This window comes from Loxodonta africana, chromosome 2 (genome assembly GCF_030014295.1).
Source record: "Loxodonta africana isolate mLoxAfr1 chromosome 2, mLoxAfr1.hap2, whole genome shotgun sequence".
Lineage (NCBI taxonomy): Eukaryota > Metazoa > Chordata > Mammalia > Proboscidea > Elephantidae > Loxodonta > Loxodonta africana.
Genome location: NC_087343.1, coordinates 33,575,819 through 33,603,531, shown reverse-complemented (window position 1 = coordinate 33,603,531; position 27,713 = coordinate 33,575,819).

Genomic DNA, 27,713 nt, shown 5'->3' with positions numbered 1-27,713 from the left:
TACCTGATCTACCTTCAGATGTGATATTATATTAGAAATATATATTACTTGCTGTTTAAAGTCATGGGTATCCACTATTCTTTAAAATAAGGATATTTCAATGTATCTCTTCCTAGAAATACAACTCACAAGTTATTTAAAAAAATCATATTTTTTATCTAACATGATAACATAATTATGCTGCCTATGATCCTCAATTGAGATTTAAGGTTTTTTTATGCCTTGAACATTTCTTATTAAATTTATTCAGGTTAAGATTTTTGTTACTATTTTATTCTTTGTATTTTCTGAATAGTGTTATTTGTACTTAATAACATTGATTTTGTAAATTAGCTTTATTAATTGAAAATTTATTAAATCCTGTCTTTGTATCTACTGGTATTTCAGTTTATTCTACTGAGATTTTGGGGTATACAGTCCATAATTTTGAGTTTTATAGATTTTTGTTAATCTCATACATCTAGCTTTAGTTTCTTAACTGTATTTCTTCTATTTTTCCAAATTTTTGTTAATTTTATTTTGTTTTCCTGGTGCATAAATATTGGTTTCTAAATTCGTGGTAAAGAATTTTTGGTATTAATTTGCTCTTCCTACCCATATGTTTGTGTGTGTGTGTGTATGTGGAGAGAGAGAGACCTTGTGGTGCAATGGCCATGTGATTGGCTACTAACCAAAAAGTTGGCGGTTCAAACCTACCGGGGGGAAAAACCACAGCAATCTGCTCCAGTAAAGTTTAGAGAATATAAACAAATCAGTTTCCATTGAGTCAGTTCTAACTCATGGAGACCCCATGTACTTCTGAATAAAACTGACTTTCATAGGGCTTTCAATGGCTTTGACATTTGAAAGTATATTGACAGGGTCTCTCTGGGTGGATTTTAACCACCAACCTCTCAACTAGTAGCTGACCACTTAACCATTTGGATCACTCAGGAACATTACATAAATATATACATGTATATAGATGTTGTCATTGTAGTTGAGTCAGTTCCAAATCTTAGTGACCCTATAGGACAGAGTAGAACTGCTCCATAGGATTTCCAAAGAATGGCTGGTGGAATCAAACTGCTGACATTTTAATTGGCAGCCGAGTTCTTAACCACAGCTCCATCAGAGCCGTATATAAATATATATTTATCTTAGAGAAAATAGGTTGAAATCTATTCTAGGATATTACTCCTATCACTCTATTTTTAAATACAACCTATAACTCTTTTAATTTTATCATTAATATCTCATAATTTTTTAAGAGAGAACTTAAAAATTATAATTTATTCATTTTCTGTTTTTGGTTTTTACTTTGGTTTTCAATGTATGTGTTGTCTAATATGTCAGCTTTACAAATAATCTTGATTTTGGTTCAAATAAATGATCTTTTAAAAATAACAATTTCATAAAATTTAAAGTATTAAAGTCTATAATTTAAACTGTATCTATTAGATAATTTTTGTTATAATTAAACACATCCCTTATATTTTTACTTATATTTTATTTTTTTATGTACCATTAGCAGTCGGGTCAGTTAAATTTTCTGTGCATTCTTATTATAAAATGGTTTTAAACATGTATGTATTTTAATTAGATTTATTCTTAATGAATCCACATTTTTCAAATAATTTTTTATTTTAGAATAGTTTGGATTTAGGGAAATATTGAGAAGATAGTACATAGCATTTCCATATATCTCACACCAACTTTCCTTGTTGTTAACAGGGTACATTAGTATGGTCCATTTGTTGCAACTAATTAAACAATACCGATACTTTTTTACTGACTAAGAAACATATTTTATCCAGGTTTTTTTATCTGTACCTAATATCCTTTTTCTTTTCCATGATTCCATTCAGGACATCACTTTACATTTAGTCATTAATTCTCTTTAGGTTCATTTGTTGTCGTTGTTAGGTGATGTGGAGTCAGTTCCGACTCATAGCGACCCCATGCACAACAGAACAAAACACTGTCTGGTCCTGCACCATCCTTACAATCATTGCTATGCTTGAGCTCATTGTTGCAGTCACTGTGTCAATCCACCTCGTTGAGGGTCTTCCTCTTTTCCACTGACCCTATACTTTGCCAAGCACAATGTCCTTCTCCAGGGACTGAACCCTCCTGAAAACATGTCCAAAGTATGTAAGACTCAGTCTTACCATCCTTGCTTCTAAGGAGCATTCTGGTCACACTTCTTCCAAGACAGATTTATTCGTTCTTTTGGCAGTCCATGGTATATTCAGTATTCTTTGCCAACACCACAATTCAAAGGTGTCAATTCTTCTTCGGTCTTCCTTATTCATTGCCCAGCTCTCACATGCATATGATGAGATTGAAAATACCATGGCTTGGGTCAGGATCACTTTAGTCTTCAGGGTGACATCTTTGCTCTTCAACTCTTTAAAGAGGTCCTTTGCAGCAGATTTGCCCAACACAATGTGTCTTTTGATTTCTTGACTGCTGCTTCCATGGATGTTGATTGTGGATCCCAGTAAAATGAAATCTTTGACAACTTCAATCTTTTCTCCATTTATCATGATGTTGCTGATTGGTCCAGTTGTGAGGACTTTAATTTTCTTTATGTTGAGATGCAATCTATACTGAAGGCTATGGTCTTTGATTTTCATCAGTAAGTGCTTCAAGTTCTTTTCATTTTCAGCAAGCAAGGTTGTGTCATCTGCATAACACAGGTTGTTAATGAATCTTCCTTCAATCCTGATGCCCCATTCTTCTTCATATAGTCCAGCTTCTCATATTATTTGTTCAGCATACAGATTGAATAGGTGTGGTTCATCTAGGCTACGACAATTTCTCAGACTTTCCTTGTTTTCTAATGTCCTTGGCTGTTTGGAAGAGTAGTCTTGTGGTATTTTGTAAAATGTGCCTCAGTTGCAGTTTGCTTGGTGTTTATTTTCTTTATTAGAATGGGGTCAGTTTTTTGTTTTGTTTTTGCTTGTTTGTTTGGAGGAAAACCATAGAGGTAAAGAACCATTCTCATCACATCATATCAAGGGTACATGCTAAAAACATAATTTCTCATTGATGTAAACCGTGACTAACACTTAAATAGTAGTCAGGTGACACAAACAGTGTTCCTCAACTACTAACCTAAAGGTTGGTGTTCTTATCAACCCAGTGGTGCCTTGACCTGCTTATGTAAAAATTATTTTCTTAGGTAATGTAGAGTCAGCTGAAACTCATAGAGACTATATATACACAACAGAATGCAACAGTACCTGGTCCTGCACTATCCTCACAATCACTGACGTTTGATCTTATTGTTGTTATTACTGTGTCAGTCCATCTCCTTGTGGGTCTCCCTCTTTTTTGCTGACCCTCTGCTTAACCAAGCTTGATGACCTCCTCCAGGTCTTTCCTGATAAAGTGTCCAAAGAAAATGAAACAAAGTCTTGCCATCCTTACTTCTAAGGAGCATTCTGACAGCACTTCTTCCAAGACAGAGTTTTTCATTCTTCCAGCAGTCCATGGTATATTCACTATTCCTCTCCAACACCATAATTTGAAGGCATACACCATAATTTGAAGGTATACACCATAATTTGAAGGCATCAATTCTTCTTCAGTCTTCTTTATTCATTGTCCAGCTTTCACATGCATCTGAGGCAATTGAAAATACCATGGTAATAGAGGATGTGGAATGAAGGATATCTGAAAGTAGAGAATACTAGAAAGTTGTTTACCTGTGTTTTATTGACTACACAAATGCATTGTACTGTGTGGATTGTAATGAGTCATAGATAACACTGTGAAGAATGGGAATGTCAGAACACTTAATTGTGCTCATGTGGAATGTGTAACAAACAATTATAGCCAAAAAAAAAAAAAAAAAACCCTATGGAGGAGTGCTACTCTGCCATACATGGAGTCAACATGAGTTGGCAAGAGTATGTCTAGGCCCTATTCTAACTATTATTTACATCTTAAAATGGCTTTATAATTACCATATCAATTTTAGAGATTAAAAAAAAAAAAAACTGAAGCATAGATTTACCAATTAATTTGGCCAAGGTCATGCAATTAATAAAGAATGAGAAGGGTGGCTCAGAGTCTCTGATCTTTATTGTGGTATTATGCAGCCTCTCATCTAATGTTAAATAGAGGCATACTACCTTGAGCAGAGCAGCTGTCCACAATATTCAATTATAAACTTAAACCTTTAAAGAGATGAAAATTTTATCTTCAATTTGGTTTTAAAAAAGATGACTTAGTGTGGGGCCGCAACAGTGGAATAGTCAAATGCTTCCTATGGTCCCTCTTACAACAACGACTGGAAAGAAAACAAGTGAATCAATTATATTTCACAATCTAGAATCCCTGAACATCAAAGACAAAGTTGAGGAGTCAGACTGAGTGGCAGGGGGAGGGAGAAATAGTTCAGAAGTAGTGAGGATTTGCCAGACCTGACCTGCCCAGCAACCTGCAGGCTAGATCAGCCAGCACGGTCAGGCTGAAGCAAGCAGTAGCTCTCACGATGGGTTTTCTGCATAGGGAGGAACCCAGCAGTGGAGAGTGTGCACAAGTATTCAGAGCAGGGGGAAGTGACCCTGGATTTGCATCTAACCTACCATACAGGATCAAAATAACCCTTCCTTCTCTGGGAAATACGTCTCTCCCCCACTGACCCCCGCCCTACTCTGCTCCAGGCAGCTTTAGCAATTGTCATGCCCCCTGGGCCAGAATTGGGACCCATAAAGCACCGTGAATTGTTCTCCTGGCTCTGGGGAGAGAACACATTAACAAATAACAAGGGGGAAAAAATAATCTTCCAGCTCCCCTAAACCAGGACCTCAGGGCAGGTACAGCCCCTTAGCCTAGACACAGGCATAAGGGATACATGGGCTTTGAAAGCCTTTCACCCCTACCTAGACCTGTGTGGGTCCATTTCAACAGCATAGGCCCTCATTAGCATAGTACAACGGGGTATATACCAGAAGCCTATTTTCAATTCAACAGCTGAGGGGGAGTGGCAGATTCATGACATTTGACACCACCCTGCCCATTAAGCAGGGTCTTTACCCACTTTTTTTTTTTTTTTTTTTTACCCACATTAGGGGCCTGAGGACTGGTGGTTCCACCCACTCCACGTAGCCACACTTGAAACTGCTCCAAGAACAACTGGTGCCTCCTAGTCCTTACAGCGAACAGAATTGGATGCCCAAAATCCAGCTGCAAATCCCACCAACCTACATGCTCTAAGGAACAGGGACATGCCTTCCACTCACGTACTGAGGGACAGCCATTGGCCCCCTACCTTACTCAGCACATAAGCCCCTACTGTAGCCAGATACCTATGCCTGCTCCCATCACCTCTGCATAACTCTGCCCATCTGGAACTGTAGGTGAGATCCTATACCACACACTCAGTGACTGATGACCTAGACACCTGAACTGAATCGACACAAGAAAAGTAAATGGGCTTCAGGGTTCTTATACCTAGTAGCAGCTCTAAACACCTGGTGACAGGACATGAGAGTTTCAAAGATGCCAATAATCAAAGTCACTCACACAAACAGCCTATTTGAACATATTAAAACAAAATAAAACTAGAAGCTAGGACACAGTAAGCAAACATAAAATAAATAAGTATAATAACTTACCGATGGCTCAGAGACAATAGTCATTATCAAACAACATAGAGAGGCAGACCATGATGGCTTCAGCAAGTGACTAAAGCAAAGAAACAGAAAACTTACTGGAGGAAGACATGGTCTTGGAATTACCAGAGGTACAATTCAAAAAATTAATATACGGAGCTCTTCAAGAGATTCGGAAGGAGATCAGGCAAAACACAGACCAAGCCAGGAACACACAGACAAAGCAAGAGAGGAATTTTAGAAGGTTATACAAGAGCAAAATGAAAAATTTAGTAGGCTTCAAGAATCTATCAAGAGACAGAAAACAGAAATTCTAAAAAATTAACAGTAAAATTTTCAAAATTAGATAACTCAATAGAAAGTCATAGGACCAGAACTGAGGCAATGAAAATCAGAATTAGTGAGTTTGAAGATAAAGCACTTGACACCAACTTTTTTGAGGAAAAATCAGATAAAAATAATTTTAAAAAATGAAGAAACCCTAAGAATTATGTGGAACTCTATCAAGAGGAATGACATCAACAACAATGAATAAGATGAAAATGCATAAAGAAAAACAACTTGGCACAGAAAATTAAGTGAAACAAAGAAACTGTCAACAAAACACACATACACAAATACATCAATATGGCAGCACTAAACTCATAAAAAAAAACTCATACCTATCAATAATTACGCTGAATATAAATGGACTAAATGCACCAGTAAAGAGACAGAAACATGATCTGCCTATATACTGCCTACAAGAGACACACCTTAGTCTCAAAGACACAAACAAACTAAAACTAAAAGGATGGAAATATGTGTATTTTTTATATATATATATATATATATATATATATCAATCAAGCAAACAACAATCAAAAAAGAGCAGGAGAGGCAATATTAATTATGAAAAATAGACTTTAGACAAAATCTACCACACAGGATAAGGAAGGACATTATATAATGATTAAAGGCTCAATACCCCAGAAGAACATATCTATAATAAATATTTATGCACCCAATGACAGGGCTCCAAAATACATAAAACAAACTCTTAACAGCATTGAAAAGAGAAATAGACAACTCCACAATAATACTAGGATACTTCAATATACCACTTTCAGTGAAGGACAGAACATCCAGAAAGAAGCTCAATAAAGACTCAGAAGATCTAATGCCACAATCAACCAGTGTGATCTCATAGACACATATAGAATACTTCACCTGACAGCAGCCAAGTATACCTTGTTTTGCAGCACACATAGAACATTCTCAAGAATGGAACACATTTTAGGCCATAAAGCAAGCCTTAATAGAATCCAAAGCATGAAAATATTACAAAGCATCTTTTCTGACCATAAAGCCATAAAAGTAGAAATCAATAACAGAAAAAGCATAGAAAAAAAAAAATCAAATACTTGGGAACTAAACACCTTGCTCAAAAACTACTGGATTATAGAAGAAATTGATAGAATAAAGAAATCCATGGAACCAAATGGAAAGAAAAATATATCCTACCAGAAACTTTGGAACACAGAAAATCAGTGGTCAGAGGCCAATTTATACCAATAAATGCACACATCCATAGAGAAGAAAGGGCCAAAATCAAAACATTAACCCTACAACTCAAACAAATGGAAAGAGAACAGCGAAAGAAACCCTTAGTCACCAGAAGAAAGGAAATAATAAAAATTAGAACAGAATTAAATGAAAGAGAACAGAAAAACAATTGAAAGAGTTAACAAGACCAAAAACTTGTTCTTTGAAAAGCCATCAGCCAAAGTGACAAAAGAAAAACAGGAGAGGAAGAAAATAACCTGAATAAGAAATGAGATAGGTGATATCACCACAGACCCAACTGAAATTAAAAGAATCATAACAGAATACCATGAAACATTGTACTCAAACAAATTTGAAAACCTAGAGGAAATGGATGCATTTACAGAAACACACTACCTACCTAAACTAACACAGAGGTAGAACAACTAAATAAACCTATTTAAAAAAAAAAAAAAAGAGAGAGAGAGAGATTGAAGAGGTAATTAAAAAACTCCCAACAACAACAACAACAAAATAAAGCCCTGGCCCTAAAGACTTCACTGGAGAATTCTACGGCACTGTCAGAGGATAGTTAACACTAGCACTACTAAAGATATTTCAGAGCATGGTAAAGGATAAAATACTCCTGAACTTATTCTATGAAGCCAGCGTAAACCTGATACCAAAACCAGGAAAAGATACTACAAAAAAAGAAAATTGTAGACCAATACACCTCCTGAACATAGATGCAAAAATTCTCAACAAAATTCTAGCCAATAGAATCCAACAAAATATCAAAATAAGTAAATAATTCATCATGACCAAGTGAAATTCATACTGGGTATGCAGGGATGGTTCAACATTAGAAAAACAATCAATGGAATTCTCACATAAATAAAACAAAAGATAAGAACTACATGATCTTATCATTTGATGCATAAAAGACATTTGATAAAATCCAACACCCATTCTTGATAAAAACTGTCAGCAAAATAGGAATAGAAGGGAAATTCCTCTACCTAATAAAGGGCATTTATACAAAGCCAACAACCAACATCATCCTAAACACAGAGAGTCGGAAAGCATTCCCCTTGAGAATGGAAACCAGACAAGGATCCCTTTATTACCACTCTTATTTAACATTGTGCTGTAGGTCCTAGACAGAGCAATAAAGAAAGAAAAAGAAATAAAAATCATCCATATTGGTAAGGAAGAAATAAATATATCCCTTTTTGCAGATGATATGATCTTATCCACAGAAAACTCCAAAGAATCCACCAAAAAAAAAAAAAAAAAACCTACTGGAACTAATAGATTTCAGCAAAGCATCAGGATACAGCACGAACATACAAAAATCAGTTGGATTCCTCCACACCAACAAAGAAAACTTCAAAGAGGAAATCACTAAATCAGTACCACTTACAATAGCCCCCCAAAAATAAAATATTCAGGAATAAACCTAGCCAGGGATGTAAAAGACCTATACAAAGAAAACTACGAGATCCTACTGCAAGAAACCAAAAGAAACCTACATTAAGTGGAAAAACATACCTTACTCTTGGATAGGAAGACTCAACATTGGGAAAATGTCAATTCTACCCAATGTTATCTACAGATACAATGCAATCACCCAAATCAAAATTGAAAGACATTTTTTATCGAGATGAAGAAACAAATCGCCAACTTCATATGGAAAGGGAAGAGTCCCTAATTAAGTAAAGTATTACCTAAAAAGAAGAACAAAGTGGGAGACCTCACACTACCTGATTTTAGAAACTATTATACCACCATGGTAGTCAAAACAGTCTGGTACTGGTACAACAGCAGATACATAGACCAATGGAACAGGATTGAGAATCCAGACATAAATTCACCCTCCTATGAGTATGTGATATTTGACAGTGGCTCAAAGTCCATTAAATGGGGAAAAGACAATCTCTTTAACAAATGGTGCTGCCATAACTGGATATCAATCAGCAAAAGAAAAAGTGAATCACCATGCACAAAAACTAACTTGAAATGGATCAAAGACATAAATATAAAATTTAAAATGATAAAGATCATGGAAGAAAAAATAGGGGCAATGTTAGGAGCCCTAATACATGACATAAACAGTATACAAAACATTACTAACAATGCATAAACACCAGAAGATAAACTAGATAACTGGGAGCTCCTAAAAATCAAACACTTATGCTCATCAAAAGACTTCACCAAAAGAGTAAAATACAACCTACAGACTGGGGAAAAAAAATTGGCTACAACATATCTGATCAGGGCCTAATCTCTAAAATCTACAAGATACTGCAATGCCTCAACAACAAAAAAGACAAATAATTCAATTGAAAATGTGCAAATGATATGAACAGATACTTCACCAAAGAAGACATTCAGGCAGCTTACAGATATATGAGGAAATGCTCACGATCATTAGCCATTAAAAAAAAAAGAGAAATGCAAATCAAAACTACAACGAGATGCCATCTCACTCCAACAAGGCTAGCACTAATCCAAAAAACACAAAAAAATAAATGTTGGAAAGGTTGCAGAGAGATTGGAACAATTATAAATTGCTGGTGGGAATGTAAAATGGTACAACCACTTTGAAATTTGATTTGATGCTTCCTTAAAAAGCCAGAAATAGAAATATCACACAATCCAGCAATCCCACTCCTTGAACTATATCCTGGAGAAATAAGAGCAGCCTACAGATAGATATATGCACACCCATGTTCATTGCAGCACTGTTTATAATAGCAAAAAGATGGAAACAACCCAGGTGCTCATCAACAGAAGAATGAATAAACAAATTATGGTACATACCCACAATGGAATACTATGCAGTGATAAAGAACAATGATAGCTGCAAAACAACTCACAACGTGGATGAGTCTGGCAGGCATTATGATGAGCAAAATTTGTTATTTGAAAAAGGAAAAATATTTTATGAGACCTCTATTGTAAGAACTCAAGAAAAGGCTTAAACATTCTTTGGTGGTTACAAGTGTGGAGAGAAAGGAAGAGGGGAATTAACTAGAGAGTATACACAAATTATCTGAGGTGAAGGGAAGGACAACATGCAATACAGGGAAAGTAAACGCAACTGGACTAAACCAAAAGCTAAGAAGTTTCCTGAACACAACCAAGCACTTCAAAGTACAGAGTATCAGTGGCTGGGGTCTGGGAACCACGGTTTCAGGGGACATCTAGGTCAGTGGGCACGAAAAAGTTTATTAAGAAAATGTTCCGCATCTCACTTCAGTGAGTGGCGTTTGTGTTTTAAAGCTTGCAAGCTAGCGTCTAAGATGCACCAATTGGTCCCAAACCACCTGGACCAAAGGAGAATGAAAAAACACCAAATGCAAGGAAAATATTAGCCCAAGCGACAGAAGGGCCACATCAGCCAGAGACTCCATCAGCCTGAGACCAGAAGAACTAGATTGTGCCCAGCTACCACCAATGACCACCCTGATGGGGGGCACAATAACCAGTCCCTGATGAAGAGGAGAAAATTGTGGTGCAATACTCAAATTCACGTAAAAAAAAAACAGACTTAATGGTCTGACTGAAACTGAAGGAAACCTCAAAGACTAGGCCCCCAGATGCTCTGTTAACCTAGAACTAAAACCGTTCTGAAGCCAAATATTCAGACAAAGATTAGACTAGACTATAAAACATGAACTAATACTCATGAAGAGTGTGCTTCTTAGTTCAAGCAGATACAGGAGACTAAATGGTTGGCTCCTGTCCAGAGGCAGGATGAGAAGGCAGAAAGGGACAAGGACTGGTTGGATGGACACAGGAAACCTGAGGTGGAAATGAGAAGTATGCTGTCACATTATAGGGATTCCAACTAGTGTCACATAACAATGAGTGTATAAATTTTTGTAAGAGAAATTAACTTGAGCCATAAAAATAAGTTGGCTTAATGAATTAAACCATAAAAACAAAGTATATATTCAAATACTATCAAAATACAATTAATCACTAAAAATCTATTTAACTCATATTATTAAGACAGAGTGCTGAAGTATTATTTTTCCTTATTTTCCCTTTTTGTAACTTTTTATCATGTCTTTGAAAAAAATGTTATTTAGAACAACTGAGATACGTAAAACTTTCTTCGGAGTAAATGTATACCATTAACTCTCCAGAGTTTTATGAACTAACGTGGTATAAATATGTTTCATCTTATTACACTTAATATCAAACCAATACAGGTTAATAAACTTAATTCTTTCAAAATTATTATCTATGTTTTAGGTTAAAAAGTTTATTTTTTTGAAAAGAAAATAATTATTTACTTTTTAAAATTTATGAAATAATTCACACTAGAATTCCACTAATAATGAAATTTCAGGTGGAATAAAATTATTTTCATAAAAAATATTTGTTGTTGTTAGGTTCCGACTCACAGCTATCAATCCCAAGTACAACAGAATGAAACATTGCCCAGTCCTGAGCCATCCTCACAATCGTTGTTATGCTTAAGCCCATCATTGCAGCCACTGTTTCGATTCATCTCGTTGAGGGTCTTCTTTTTCTATGATCCTCTGCTTTACCAAGCCTGGTGTCTTTCTCCAGGGACTTGCTCTAATTTTCTTCAGTTTCAACTTGAACACGTGTAGGAGCAATTGATCTGCTCCACAGTTGGCCCCTGGCCTTGTTCTGAATGATGATATGGAGTTTTCCCATTGTCTCTTTCCACAGAGGTAGTTGATGTGATTCTTGTGTATTTTGTCAGAGGAGGTCCACTTGTATAGTCCCCATTTATGTTGGTGAAAAAAGATATTTGCAATGAATAAATTGTTGGCACTGGCAAAATTCTATCAAGAGCTTTCTGCCATCATTTCTATCATCAAGGCCATACTTTCCAACTACTGATCTTTCTTCATTTCCAAATTTCGCATTCCATTTATCAGTAATAATCAATGTATCTTGATTGCAAGTTTGATCAATCAATTGATTATGCTATAGTACGCTAGATGTATATTTTTAGAAAGATTGGACCCTAATATAGAATAAGTAAAATAAAATATTTAAGGTATGATGGACTTTTTGATGGGCCCAAAAAACAATGGACTAATTAATGTGGGACTATTGTCCAATTTTACATTTAATAGTCTAGACAGCTGGTATATCTGATAGCAATTAATTTTATAATTATAGAACACTCTGTTACATTTTTAAAACATAAGAAAATGCACAAAAAATAATCTTAAGAAATGATATAAAGTTTAACAAAGATAAATGTTAGATGATGAATACATGGAAATATTTACATGATGAATCTTAGTGTCTATCTTGTAATTTAGGCCTGAGGTCATAACCTACAAATACAAAAGTGCTTATCTAAGCTGCCATATATTTCTTCAACAATCTGTCCTGACAATAATGAAGTAAAAGTGGGAATAAAGATGTTTTTTAAAATTCATTTTTCTGACGCTGTCTTGGAAATTTGAGACAAAGAATCTTAAAGGGTAGGACAAGGTTGAGACATCAAAGTTATATAGATTGTATAAAAAGCCAAGCACCCTATTGGAGTGAATTTCAAACTGCTTGGTGGTAGGAATGAATTGATTGGACACCTAGAAACCACTGGGTTATAGAAAAGAGTTCTGTAAACAGGGTGAGTGTCCCTTGGTATCTGGACAGAAGCTCATAATAAAATGAATAGATAAATATGCAATTATGTAATAAAAAAAAACTTGCACATATTTTCTCAGATTTAGTCCCACATATTTGATGTTTTTGGATAAGGCTGTATATAGTATCTAATATTTAATTTTATTTTCAGTTTATTGTCGATGCTGGAACGACAATTTAATGACTACAGAAGTTTTTGGCCTTTCATATGCATACAATGAATACGTTAATCTTACCTTGGACTAATAATAGTTTATTTTATTTTTTCCTAATCAATGGTATTTCTATTTTCTTTTTCTTGCTTTAATATACTTGTTACAATATCAAGGACAATGTTTAAAAAAGTGGTGAGAATATGTTTAAAAAAGTGGTAAGAATAGGTATATTTGCTTCTTTCCCAGTCTTGGAGATCTTACAATAGTTAAGATTTTTTTGTAAACTTATTTTTTTCAGAAATATTAAAAATCAGAATGACATATCTTCTTTAAGCTATTTTCCTAGAAATCTTAATAATAAATGAGCATTTACCTTTAATATATTTGTCTTATGCATTTATAACCACCATCATGAGTTTTCTTTTTTTCTGTTAATATGGTAAAATATATATACATTTTGAATTTGAATAGCAAAACATCTGCATTATTGGACATAATTCTTCCTTGTCATGATGTGTTGTCTACAGTGATTGAAATTTGAAAATTGAGCTAATCTTGCATTTGTGGAATAGCAAAAACAAACAAACCCATTGCCATCCAGCCGATTCTGACTCATAGTGACCCTATAGGACAGAGTAGAACTGCCTCATATGGTTTACAGCTGCTGGAAACTGCAGACCTTTTGGTTAGAAGTCAGCTCTTAACCACTGTGCCTGCCACCAGGGCTCCATTTGTAGAATACAGCCCACTTAATTATGAAGTATTTTCTGCTAGACTCAAATTGCTGACATGTTACTTAGAAGTTTTGTATCAATCATCAGAGAGAATGGTGTTTAATGTCTTATCTTGTAATATCCTTGTCAGATTTTGATATCAATTTCAAGATGACCTTTAAAAAGTGTTAGAAATATTACCTTATTTGTTTTGTTTGGAAGAATTCGTGCAAGAGTTTGTATATTATTTTTTCTTAAAATGTTTGGAATAATTCATTAGTGAAAAAAAAAGAAACTTGAGTTTTATTTTTCAAAGTGTTTTATAAAAATAAATTTAATTTACCGATCAATATGGAGACATCAAAATTTCTATTTTTTCTTCTATCCTTTTTGGTAAGTTGTATTTTTTTTGGTGATTTGTCCATTTTTACCTAAGTTGCTGCATATACTGATATTATTCTTTCAGCTTTGTTAATGTCTTTATAATGTCTTCTTTTTCAAATCAAATATCGTATTTTGATCAGTCTTCCTAGGGTTTTATTGTTTTGCTAAAATTTTCAAAGAACCAATTTATCATCTATGGTATATACCCCTACATATCTGTAATTATATTGTGATAAGGTCTTTCAGAAATTAAGGTAGGAATTTCCTCAATCATTCTCTGATGTTACCATTCTGGCAGTGGGTTAACCATAATGAAAGTGCCATTATTTTGCAGGGTTTCGATTGGTTGCTAGTAACAAATAATTTTCACGGTATATTCATGCACAATGTGCCAAGGGTGGATATTAGAATCTCTTATGTGATGTCTGTAATCCTTTTTTTGTGTGTGTGTGAAAATCTGGGTTTTTTACCTGTATTTTTGTGGTGTCTTAATTTCTTTTTTTTTTAATTTCAGGCTTTATAAATATTGCTCACTCTGCTTCCACAATTATTCCTACAGCTGATTCAGTGTCCTCCTGTGTAATGGTTGTCATTGTTAGGTACCATTAAGTTGATTTTAGGCTCATTGCAACGGCATGTGACAGGGTAGAACTGCTCCATATGGTTTCCTAGGCTATAATCTTTATGGGAGCAGATTACCAGGTATTTCTCCTGCGGACCCACTGGGGGTGTTTGAACCACCACCATTTCAGTTAGCAGCTGAGTGCTTAACCATAAAGTACCACCATTATTTTGGTGCAAATACAACAGTCTATTCATTTAATTTTTTTTTTTTGTAATATCACTCACTTGTTAACAACTTTAAAATTGCTTGCCTTTCTCCGTTTTCACATAACACAGAAGTTAAATAATAAGGGTAGTTATACCTATTGATAAATTAATATTATGAAATTTTCCCCAAGCAGTGGCTCAATCTTTTCTTTTTCATGCCTTTGCTCTGAACAGAGAAAAGGGTAATTTTTATTGCTTTCAGCATTTTGCCACTGACCTGAATCATTGACAGTCTTACCCTTTGCAATGCTAAATTAGTCTGTAAATACTCTGGGATGATTTTCTTTGATTATATTTCTTTTATAATATTCATTTAATTTGAGGGCTATCTGTATAACCCCATTTGCTTATTTACATGTTTTACTAATTTTTTTGCACTTGCCAAATCAGGTCATATTAAAATCTTTCCTCTTACACCATTGTTCACTTGAACACTTTCAATTAATGCATGTGAATCAGTTTTGAAATATGTTTTCTAAAATTTTGGGACACAAATCCCCTCTCCTGGGGACTCTACTCAGAATTCTCATTATTCTCCATCAACTTTTAGATATTTCTTGTTATCAGATCAAAGTAATCATTCTCTTTATGATTTTTTTTTTTTACCTTTTAGGAAATGTCAGTGCATCATAATACATCAAGACATAAAACACACTGATTTTAGCAGAATTAAACATGAACAGGATAAAGGAAATGGCCTAAGCATGATTTATGTGTGTGGAATAAATCTGGAATTCATTCCATTCATTTTTAAAATAAGTAGTCACTTAATTTTGCCCATGTAAATGCTATACTATAGCAAACATTGCAGTTCTCTTAACTTTTAATGATTTTAATATATTTATGCAATCTTAGAAAATATCACATTTTTGGATTTAAAGGCAATAATCACAAACATTTTTGTGTACTTTCTACAAAATAGCTAGTAAGAATACATAATTATCTCTCTTTTTTATCTTTTATTTTGTAACCCCTTCTTTTCCATTTAGAAATTTGGGAAGGGAAGTAGTTCACATCAAAGTACAGATGAATACATCTTAAGAAAGAGTTTTCTTTTAAGGAAATACAAATCTTGATGAAGAGAATCAAAATGTCTTAGTCTTTATAAGAGGTCTATTACTGATTTATCAGTTCCTTACCTTTCTAATTTCCCCATTTATAAATCTGAGACATCTAATGAATTCTCTGGTGTTATTTTAGGCATCGTCCATGTATGATGCGTCAAATATATTGAGAACATATTAAGGTTATTTGTCTGCTCTAATAAATGTGTTTCTGATGTGTGTTATTCCACTGAAAAAACAAAGTAAAACACTGCAAGTGAAAACAGATGTCAACTTTGGAGTAAGAAATAAGATGTATTTTGACCCTTTTCTGGTTCATGTTCACTTATATTTTACTGAAATGACAATTTTTCTTCAAGGAAGTATGAAATGTAACATTTTTCCAGCCATTTTTTAATTCAGGATTAATTACATAATTCCACAAAAACTCAATTAAATCCAATAGATAAGAAGTATTTGGTTTTAAATTAGACATTCACTAAGTATTTCTGTACATAGCATTTTTCTAATCATTTTGGGAAAAATTGTATAAGACATCACTTCTATTTTTACTGAGAAGATGATCTAATTATGCAGATAAATGTCCACATGTGCAATATTTAAATAAGCATACAAGACATTAGCCAGTACTCAATGACAAACAGTAAGTACTGTGGAAAATAAGATGAGAAAGAAATCACAGTGATTTTTTTTTCATTTATTTCATTTTCTTTACTCAACCATTTTTTTTTAAATATCATTCTTCATTCATTTATCTATTGAATAAAGATGCTTTTGTTTCAATAATTGCCTCAAGTAGATTCTGACTCAGTGTGACCCTATGTGTGCAGAGTAGAACTTCTCCATAGGATTTTCTAGGCTGTGACTTTTCAGAAGTAGGTTGCCATGTCTGAATTCCTAGGTGCCTCTGGGTGAGTCCAAACAGCTAACCTTTTGGCAAGTAGTTGAGAGCTTACCATTTGCACCAACCAGGGATTCTTTTGAGTTCCTTTAGTCATTTAAAATAATACTTGTTTAGCCAGTACAGTGAATATATGCAGTAATACATTTTTCAGTCATAAAATATTTTTGACCCCTATGTTTTGCTATGGGAAAATCTGCTGCAAGATGCTTCTTTGAAGTGTTCAAAAGCAATGATGTCACTTTGAGGACTAAAGTGCACCTGACACAAGCCATTGTATTTTCAATAGTCTCCTATGCATACACTAGCTGGACAATGAATAAGGAAGACCAAAGAAGAACTGAAGGATTATGGTGTTGGCCAAAAATATTAAATATAACATGAAATGCCAGAAGAAAGAACAAATCTGTTTGGAACAAGTACAATCAGAATGATCTGTAGAAGAGAGAATGGTGAGACTTCATCTAAGTTTGGACATGTTACCAGGAGGAACCAGTCCCTGGAGAAGAAAATCATGCTCGGTAAACTGGAAGGTCAACAAAAGAGAAGACCCTCAAGGAGATGGACTGACACAGTGGCTGCAACAATGGGCTTCAACATGACAATGATTGTAAGAATGGCACAGAACTGGACAGTGTTCTGTTCTGTTGTACATAGGATCCCTATAAGCCAAATCAGAACCAACTGGACAACATGTTTCAGCATGGAACAGTGGAGCAGTGGTTAAGAGCTCAACTGGTAACCAGAAGGTAAGTGGTTTGAACCCACCAACATCTATACGGAAGAAAGATGTGACAGTCGGTTTCCACAAAGATTACAAACTTGGAAACATATAGGGCCGTTATACTCTTACTTACAAAATCACTATGAGCAGGAATCAAATCAATGGCACACAGAAGTAACAACATGTTTCAGTGACTATACTATGTTCTAACATAAAAAGATAATTATAATCTTATCGCATTCCTCCAGATCACTAGAGCCCAGACCTGTAAACAATTTATAGTAACATAGTAAATAAGGGTATGAATAGCATAGTGGCATTTTTTTTTTCCTTGTTTGTTGTTGTTGTTTATTTAGAGATTCAAATTTTAAACCTCTCTCAAAATGTATTAGTTGTGTGATCTTCCCTCAAGGCATCATTCTAAAAGAGTTATTGTTCAGTAAATAGTATCTAAAATTTCTGGCTGAAAGCAGTGAATACCAAAAAGATGTATACCTGTGTTTTATTGACAATGCAAAGGCATTCAGCTGTGTGGATCATAAAAATTAAGGAAAACATTGCGACAAATGGGAATTCCAGAACACTTAATTGTGTTCATGAGGAACCTGTACATAGATCAAGAAGCAGTCCTTTGAACGTAACAAGCAGATACTGAGTGGTTTAATGTCAGGAAATGTGTCAGGGTTATATCCTTTCACCACATTTACTCAATCTGTATGCCTAGCAAAATATCCTAAAAGCTGGACTATACGAAGAATGAGGCATCAGGATTGGAAGATGACTTATTAACAGCTTGCATTATGCAGATGACACAACCTTGCTTGCTGAAAGCGAAGAGGACTTGAAGCCCTTACTAATGAATATCAAAGAACATAGCCTTCAGTATGGAGTATACTTCAAAAAAAAAAAAAAAATTCTCACCACCGAATCGATAAGCTAAATAATAATAAATGGAGAAAATATTGTAGTAGGATTTCATTTTATTTGGATCCACAATCAATGCCCATGGAAGCAGCAGACCATAAATAAAACCATGCATTGCATTAGGCAGATCTGCTGCAAAATACCTCTTTAAAAATGTTAAAAAGCAAAGATTTCACTTGAAGGACTAAGGTGCACTTGACCCAAGCCATGGTGTTTTCAATCACCTCATATGTGTGTTTTAGACAAAAAAAAAAAAAAAAAAAACCCTGAAACTTGCTCTTAAACATCAAGTAACTAAAACAAAAGGAAAAAAAAAAATGATGAAGTAAATGAGCTGAACAGATTTAAAAGTGTGGCTCGAGAAGACAAAGTAAAGTATTATGATGACAGGTGCAAAGACTCAGAGGTAGAAAAGCAAAAGGGAAGAACACACTCAGCATTTCTCAAGCTAAAAGAACTGAAGGAAAAATTCAAGCCTTGGGTTGCAACATTGAAGGATTCTACATGGAAAATATTAAAAAACACAGGAAACATCAAAAGAAGTGGAAGGGATACACAAAGTCGCTTTGCCAAAAAGAATTGGTTGACGTTCAACTATTTCAGGAGGTAACATATGATCAGGAACCGATGGTACTGAAGGAAGAAGTCCAAGCTGCGCTGAATGCATTTGTGAAAAACAAGGCTCCAGGAATTGAAGGAATACTGACTGAGATGTTTCAACAAATGAATGCAGTGCTGGAAGTGCTCACTCATCTATACCAATAAATTTCGAAGACAACTACCTGGCCAGCTGACTGGTAGAGATCCTTTTTATGCCTATTGCCAAGAAAGGTGATCCCACCAAATGTGGAAATTATTGAACAATATCATTAATATCACATGCAAGTAAAATTTTGCTGAAGATCATTCAAAAGGCGCTCCAGCAGTATATCAACAGGTAACTGCCAGAAATTTAAGCTGGATTTAGAAGAGGACGTGGAACCAGAGATATCATTGCTGATGCCAGATGGTTCCTGGCTGAAAGCAGAGATTACCAGTAAGGTGTTTACCTGTGTTTATTGACTTTGCAAAGGCACTTGACTATGTAGATCATAAGAAATTATAGATAACATTGTGGAGAATGGGAATTCCAGAACGCTTAATTGTGATTATGAGGAGTCTACGTGGATCAAGAGGCAGAAATTCGAGACAACAAGGGGATACTGCATGGTTTAAAGTCAGGGTTGTATCCTTTCTCCATACCTCTTCAAGCTGTATGCTGAGCAAATAATATGAGAAGCTGGACTGTGTGAAGAATGGGGCATCAGGATTGGAGGAAAGCTCGTTAACAACCTGTGTTATACAGATAAAACAACCTTGTTTGCTGAAAGTGAAGAAGACTTGAAGCACTTACTAATGAAGATCAAAGACCACAGCCTTCAGTGTGGATTACACCTCAACATAAAGAAAAGAAAAATAATCATAACTGGACCAACAAGCCACATTATGATGACAGAGAAAAGACTGAGGTTGTCAAGGATTTCACTTGACTTGGAACCAAAATCAACACCCATGGAAGTAGTAGTCAAGAAATCAAAAGATGCATTGCATTGGGCAAATCGGTTGTAAAGGACCTCTTTAAAGTGCTGAAAAGCAAAGATGTCACCTTGAGGACTAAAGTGTGCCTGACCCAAGCCATGGTGTTTTCAATCATTTCATATGCTGGACAATGAATAAGGAAGACAAAAAAATATTGAATATACCATGGACTGCCAGAAGAAGGAACAAATCATTCTTGGAAGAAGTACAACCAGAATCCTCCTTAGGAACAAGAATGACAAGATTATGTCTCACACACTTTAGACATGTTATCAGAGGGATAAGCCCCTTGAGAAGGACATCTTGCTTGGTAAAGTAGAGGGTCATCAAAAAAGAGGAAGACCCTCAAAGTAATGGATTGACACAGTGGCTACAACAAAGGGCACAAGCATATTGACAATTGTGAGGATCCTGTAGGACTGGTCAGTGTTTCCTTCTGTTGTGCAGAGGGTCACTATGAGTGAGAATTGACTGAACAGTATCTAACAACAACAACAACAACACATACATGTGAAAGCTGGACAATGAATAAGAAGGACTGAAGAACTGATGTCTTTTGAATTAAGGTGTTGGCAAAGATTATTGTATAAACCATGGATTGCCAGAACAATGAACAAAACTGTCTTCAAAGAAGGACAGCCAGAGTGCTTCTTAGAAGCTACGATGGTGAGACATTGTGTCATATACTTTGGATATGTAATCAGGGAAGACCAGTCCCTGGAGAAACATCACGCTTGGTAAAGTAGAAGGTAAGAGAAAAAGAGGAAGACCTTCAAAGGAATGGATTGATACAGTGGCTGCAATAATGGACTCAAGCATAACAACAATTGTGAGGATGGCACAGGACTGGGCAGTGTTTTGTTCTGTTGTATATAGGGTTCTTTGAATGGGAACCGAGTTGATGACACCTAACAACAACAACAAAATTTCTCTAATGGAGATGAATATGGTGCTTTGGAAATACAGAGAAAGGACTCTTTTCTTGAAAATGTATTAGAAACTGTTTATTGAGCTTGACATATGAATTGTCTTTAAAGGAAGAGTGTGTTTGTTAGGCCAAAAAGGGAACAGGCTTTTTTTTTTTAAAAAAAAAAAAGGGAATGGAGGGTATTTCTTTCTTAGCATATGCAAATTCAACCAAGCAGGCTACACATATTTCTGTATGCAAATATAGAAGTGAGTGTGTAAAATCATTAGGGATTGACTTCGGAAGGGAAGAAATAACTTAGATCAAGAGACATTTATGTCCCATGGAAAGAAATGATGAGTTTATTGTAAATGCATAGGAAACCATTAGAGAACACTCTGAATACAGAGAGGAATATATACATTAGAAAACAGTTGAGATGAAGGGAGAGGAAAAATTAGGAGAATATTGCAAAAGATGAGAAATGGTAACTTTATGAATTTAGGCAATGGGTGCAGGAATAGAAAACAGCAGAAAACTTCCAAGGAAATTGGGTTTACATATAACCTAAAACACTTAATAGGTTTCTATTTTGAAGGACTAGGTCATATTAAAAACACAAAGGGAAACAAATGCAGCGTGAAATTTAGCATGTTCAGATTTGTACAATAACGAGTTAAAAGTGATTGGAAAAAAATCAAATAAGGTAATATGACTGGAATTAAGATGAAAGTTAAGCAGGAGTCCTAAACATCTTAGAATTAAATCAGTATAGTAACCACTGAAAATCTAACGTCTAGAAAAAGCCATTCACCTAGAACATTTAGAGTAAAGTAAGTGGGCTGATGATGCAATTCTATGTAAGGCCAAGAAGATGATCTAACAGAAAGAAGAGAATCTTTAAGAAGAAAATCCCAGGGCAAAGAAGTACCCAGGAGTGCTATTAATATGGCATAAAGGAAGGGTTTCATGAAGAGAATTTACAAGTTCAGATGATGCACAAAGTTCAGGTAAGATGAACATTTAAAATGTGTCCTTTGCTGTTACTGTTTTTTTGTTTGTTTATTTGTTTGTTTGCTTGTTTGTTTTTACTTGACAATTAGTTTAGATTTTGTTTAGAGGTTGAGTCCTTGGGTGGTACAAATGGTTAAGTGCTCAGTTATCAGTAGACGAAAGGTTAGCAGTTTGAATCTACCCTCAGAAACCTGGGAAGAAAGGAATCATGATCTACTTTGGAAAGATCAGCCGTTGAAACTCTATGGAGTACAGAAAACAGTTATACCCTGACAGACACGTGGGAGCTTGCCATGAGTCATAAATAGCTCAATGGCAATTGGTTTTTAGTTTGGAGGTATGGAAATATAGACTGCAGGGGGTTAAAAAATATATGAGATGGGTAAAGAAGTAGAGGCAAGTAGCATATTTTATTATTTTAGGGAATGTGGGTGCACAAACATACAGAGATACATACCTATAGACATCAAATGTGCAATCAAATATTTTTCTTTTATTTTTTATTAAATTCTTTGTTTTTATTTTAAGTATGTCACTGTCTTAAACTTATTTATGACTGGAGAGATACAGTCAAAAATAAGAGAAAAAAACTTAGCACATAAGAGTTAAAGGAGAAAAATTAATGGGGTAAGATCCTAATGAAAATGGGAATGGCTAACATCTGGAGGGTGGGTAGAAGAATTAAATTTTTTTTGGAGTGTTAGATATTTTCCCAATCTAACCAGTTGCAGAAAAGAATGTAGTCAGTAATTCCTGGTCCTTTGGGACGATGTAATTTGTTGTGATAGAAGTATAAGTAGAGGTTCTAGAAGGATGGATACAAGTTGCATTTACAGGATAAAGATGCCTGAGTCTCTGCAAATAAGAAACCCATAAGGAAAGTAGTGGAAGTGGGACTGCACTTGGTATAAGCTACTCTTAGAATAATAGAGTGCTTCTTTGGTAGAATAATGAACTGTAAGTTTGGATGGAATATTTGAGATGCTTGAAATGCCAAGTTAAAGATTTTGAATTTTTTCTTGCTAATAATTTATGTATGTATCACTTTAAAACACAGGGACCGAAAGTAGATGACTAGTTATGTAGTTATTGTGGTTATACAAATATATTCTGATTAAGTTTTTCGGCCATCATCTTAGCAATAGTAATAAAATAACCAATGTATTTCAGAAAATTTCCAAGAATAACTTGACAGTAGTTAGTGATTAACTGGAGCCTTGGTGGTGCGGTGGTTAAGAGCTTGGCTGCTACTAGAAAGTCTGGCAGTGATTAACTGGTGTAATGGAAAGACTCAAAAAGAATTTAAACAATATTGCAAGCATTTTTTTAAATGTCCTATTTTGTTGCGTGATGAAAAAAGAACAAAAGATAGACAAAAATGATTACAGATAAAATGTGAATGAGGAAAATTAAAGGGAAAGAAAGCAATCCACAAAAATGTATTTGAGGATCAATATGCCATGTCATGCCATTTCTGGACAACAGTCTTGTTCTGCTAATTTATCTCACTTCATTAAGAGCATGGTGTAGTGCTTTGCCAATGTTACCATTTCATCAGTATGAATAATTTATTGTTTTAAATGACATGTTTATTTATGGCAAAGTATAATATTTAAAAATTCATAAATAATAAGCATATATGAATTGAGATCCAATTACTTTAAAACTTTTTTCCTGAATGCTATCTAATACATTCTTAATGCATTGCTAGTCAATATTTTAAGTAAATAGCTTTATAATTTTATTTTATAATGAAAGCTCATATTTCAATTTTATATCCAGTCTATGTTTACTAATATAAAGGAATGAGTTACTTAGGAATATTGATACGCTGTCTCAAATATTTATACAAAAATCCTTCCCAAGTACAATGTCTGTTGGATTTTGATTAAACATAGCCTAAAAGAGATATTAAATTTCAACAGTTATTATATCAAAATTTGATGATATATATTTACCTCTTCCAAGACTCAATTATTTTTTGCTTTGGATTTTTTTTTGATACCATGTGTTTTAATTATTGGAAGCATGCTGAGTCATTGAGTGTGTTTACATTTTTGGTTGGTAACATGGATTTTGAGAAATATTAGAGAGATTAATTGCAAGACACCTTCCATTTGATTACAGTGGGCGCATCTGGTTTTCCAAATATGACACGCACATACACACACACACAAAACACACCAGGGCTCCCTATCAGAAACCAAAAAAACAAACAAATCCGTTGCCATTGAGTCAATTCCAACTCATAATGATCCCATTGGACAGAGTAGAACTGCTCCATAGATTTTCCAAGGAGTGTCTGGTGGATTCGAATTGCTGACCTTTTTGGTTAGCAGCCATAGCTCTTAACCACTACACCACCTTGCTTATAAGGCCTACCTGGATGTACAAAAGCCAAAAGAAACAAAAGTTTTACCCAATCATATTTCCTACCCACCAACAAACGTTTCTTTCATTTTTCACCATTACACAAGTTCCCACTGGAGGGCAGCAAATACTTTTAGTGGGAACATAGTGTCCCGAAAAACCTGAGAGTCAGAAATAGTAGGTGAGCAATGTTTATCCCCTGGATCCAGAAAGGATTGAAATGCTGTGGCTTTCCTGGATAAAATGAACTATAATATTTCTTGCCATAAATTTCAGTATATGTTGCATATCAGATATACTATTGTGCAGAGTTAACTCTACAGAATGCACACATTACTGATATCTATAAGAATTAAGATACAAAGACAAATTATTGTTAAAAAGCTGAAAAAAGAGCAAAATATTGATCTCATTTCAAGTCTACACCTGGAAATGCCCCTTCCAATAAATTTTACTCAATCATATTTTCTACTGATATTAATGAACAGAAATGTAAAAAATGACCCAAATTCAACAGAAAGCACCAGTGAAGTTGAAATAACTTATATTTTTATAAAATGTGACTTAAATCTTATCTCTGGAGGATAGTTGCCAATTTCTACTACCTCATGTGCTCATTTCCCTACAAATTTCAGCATCTTGACTTGTTACCTAAGTTATAATCACACATTTGAACATATTGCATTTCTTATTGAAAAAGGTTGAAGTATAAGCTTCTTATTAATTATATAACGCCATGAGAACATTCATGAACAAATAAATATTCATAGGCAGAAGCAATTATATTCCCTAACTTCACAATTAAAAAATTAGGATATATCTGCTGCGACATTTCTAATGTATATGTATTTAGTATGTGCTATGCATGCATGTGTATCTGTGTATTCACATGTCCAATTTATATTTGTTCATGTTCATCTATTTATTTTATTTTAGGGAAAACTAAAAGCTCACAGTATATAATCTGCATGCATGTGTATCTGTGTATTCACATGTCCAATTTATATTTGTTCATGTTCATCTATTTATTTTATTTTAGGGAAAACTAAAAGCTCACAGTATATAATCTGCATGCATGTGTATCTGTGTATTCACATGTCCAATTTATATTTGTTCATGTTCATCTATTTATTTTATTTTAGGGAAAACTAAAAGCTCACAGTATATAATCTGTTTTACCATAAAGCATCAATTTTTTAAAAGAAACATGCAGAACAAGCAAAAAACTACTGCATCTAGAAGAGAAAACATCACATCCTATATATACCATCATGAAAAAAGGGATGTTTCATATAGACCTGTTTTTAATTTGAAAAATAATGTAATGAAGAAATGTGCTTTGGTATGTTACCAGTTCTGCTTTTCTACTTGAGATTTTTGAAAATTGAGGAGAGAATTAATAGTTTCTTAGAAATGAAAAGAAAAAAAAAGCTTTTTATTTAACTCAACTACCTAATGGATCACTTATTAAAAGATGGATGCAATTTTCTGAACACTTTCTAGGATCATACCTTAAAGAACATGTATGAATCATTCATTTATTTATAGTTAAAGCTTAATTTTTAGCACCACTTTCTATGCACTGACAAAGAAAAGTGTTAAATTGAAAATGATACTATTAAACTCCATACTGAGTAATTGTTAACTAAACTGGTTGCTTTTTTCCTTCAAATATAACTGATACTGATATACAAATCATTTTATTATTTTTCTTTAATATATACATACTTTGTTTACAATTCTCCTTTAGAACAGAATGTCATCACTAGTAAAATTCCAGAAAGTCCAGTTGTTTCAGGGAGATTATCATCTACAAAATTGCAGCTTAAGAGGATGTCACAATTATTTTGACTATTATGAGGCTTAGATAATTGACAGAGCACAATGAATGACTTGGAGATACTAGAATTTTTTTTTTTTTTTTTGCTATTTAATGGCTCTCTATATTAGGCATATGTTATATTTTATGGATTTTTATTACTAGAACCTGCCACATATTTTTTGTTTCTGTTGTCGGGTACCATCGAGTCAGTTCAGACTCGTAGTGACCCTATGTACAACAGAATGAAACACTGCCTGGTACTTCACCATCCTCACAATCATTGCTATGCTTGAGCCCATCATTGCAGCCATTGTGTCAATCCATCTTGTTGAGGGTCTTCCTCTTTTTTACTGACCCTCTACTTTGCCAAGCATGATGTCCTTCACCAGGGTCTGGTCCCAAAGCATGTGAGAAGAAGCTTTCCATCCTTGCTTCTAAGGAACATTGTAGCTGTACTTCTTCCAAGACAGGTTTGTTAGTTCTTCTGGAAGCCCAAGGTATATACACTATTCTTCGCCAACACTATATTCAATGACATCTATACTTTTTTGATCTTCCTTATTCACTGTCCAGCTTTCACATATATATATATCCCCACCCCAGTGTCGTTGAGTCGATTCTGACTCATAGCCACCCTATAGGACAGAGTAGAACTGCCCCATAGAGTTTCCAAGGAAAGCCTGGTGGATTCAAACTGCCGACCTTTTGGTTAACAGCCGTAGCACTTAACCACTATGTCACCAGGGTTTCCATATATATATATATATATATATATATATATATATATATATATATATATATAGTACTCAATAATTATTTGTTGAATTAATACATAAATAAAAATTTAGTTTCCTTTATTATATGTGCTATTTGTACTATTTTGCCATTCTGCTATTCTACTAAAAAACTACATTCTACTATTTCTACCATTTCTTCTTTTTAAACTCATTGATTCCTATTTATTTTCCAAACGCTACTCAGGATAATCTCTTCTAGCTATCTTTCCTAGAATTCCCACTAGTTTATAGTTCCTTCTTTAATACTCCCTAAATAATTCTTTAAAAGGACTCATTGCATAAAAGGTATGCTGTTATCTTCACTGCTCACATGGTACAGGGAAGTTATACCTTCAACTCTAAGCTAAATGAAAGTGAAATAGACCTCTATAGAGAAAATAGATTTGACTCTCAAAAGGAAATACTAACACCTTTTATGGGAGGGGAACTAGTGAGAAGTTTAATAGAACTCATCTCCAGGACATTATATCTGCTTTTTGCTTTTCAGATAGAAAAGGCAAAGTGAGAGACTGATTGCAATTGCTCAGGACCTCAAACTCATGGCAAGAAGAATGGTCAGGAATTAGTTAAGTTTCTCTTCTATCATTACATTGGCAAGGGTTCAACACAACCAATTATTTAAGAATTTACATCATTTTCTCTAATTTCAGGTCCTCAAATCCATTACCCTGAAGGACCCTGCTATAGGAAAGGGGTGGAGGAACCAAAGAAGAAAGAAGGAAAATGCAAGGTAAACCAAATACTACCCTGCCT